We start from the raw sequence: 1,489 nt of genomic DNA on the forward strand, positions 1-1,489 counted from the left end.
CTTTCTTTCCACAGAAAATATATTATATACATAAGATTTTATTGGATCTCACTGCATTAATCAAGAGCAGACATATGAATAAACCCAGGACCTGGCTTTTGGGTTACTTTCCAAAAGATACTATTTAAATTACAGTCAAATCTGCTCAATTTAACCCCCACCCTTTCAGCTTTTTTTTTTTGTTTTTTTATAAGAAACTATTCCAGACTGTAGGTGACTTAATATTTAAAATACGGCAAGACCCAACAGCAGCAAGTTATTTGTCTCATAAGAATTAAGCATGTGAAAAGTCAGCAATTGAGAGGACTCATTCTATCCTTCCAAAGGTTTTAAAGTTAAAAAAACCCCAACATATCCTCATACTTAACCCTTGCACCCTGGCCCCCCACCCCTCAATCCAGAATCTGAATAAACTACACATTTTTCAACCACCAGGTTTATAGATTTAACTCCAAATATAAATATTAAAGCTTTCAAGTAAGGCTTTCTGGCTTGTACATCAGTGGAACAAATAACAAATTCTGTCTTCTGTAACCCTGTTGTCATGTTACATGGCTATAGAAGTATAAGTGAGGTACTGGACTCTGTAAACAAGTCAAGACAATTTAGGATCCAATTCACTGACAGAGCAAATGGTTGTAAAAACTCATTTTTAGCTGTAAACCAAGCAGATGCAACTCAACATTCACAGATCTCAACTAAAAAGACTGTAATTTTTGCTTAATAAAAATAGAACCATAACTGATGCTGCCTAAGGCACTGAAATGGAACAAGACTCTAGAAACAGGGCAGCATTAGAGTTCAAATTAATTGTAGCATTCTGTTACTGAATGTTGTCACTACAGGGCTAGTATTCACATCAACACTAAAAGCCTTGCATATTCAACACCACATATCACATAACAGAGGCCGATTAAAAACCTGCTCCCCTTCCCTGGCTGAACTCCTATTGTCCGATGGACCCTCTGTGACCATAACCACCACATCCAATGCTATTCCTAGTGATATGTACCAGTTTGATTAGTCGTGCTTGTAGTGATCACTTGGTTCAATAAGTATAGGCATATATGAATGAGAAGAACAGCACACTTAAAATTTGTGGAGCAGTATGCAATGTCTGCAGATCCTTGGTACTCTTCTCACTAACTGACTAACTTGCTAACTCTGCCTGATGGACCATCCTCCCAATTCCCCCAGTTCCTTATTAAGGAGCAACTTTAAATTATAATTTCTATCACTACACAGTGTTCAGGCCCACAGAAATTACATCATTCACATTTGGGTCAAAACCATGGTTGAGTAAGCATGAAGCAATGGAGCTTTTGACTATTTAGGAGACGGTTTTCATATGGGATATAAATGTCATATAGGTGAGGGAGCTGGGACCTCCCTCCTGCACCATGGCTAATTTTTTCCACCCTAATAGGACAAAAAACAAACAAACAAAGTTAAGCAAGCACACAATTAAACTGGACCCCAAACACATTAA

The sequence above is a fragment of the Alligator mississippiensis genome, chromosome 9 (assembly GCF_030867095.1).
Source record: "Alligator mississippiensis isolate rAllMis1 chromosome 9, rAllMis1, whole genome shotgun sequence".
Classification (NCBI taxonomy): Eukaryota; Metazoa; Chordata; order Crocodylia; family Alligatoridae; genus Alligator; species Alligator mississippiensis.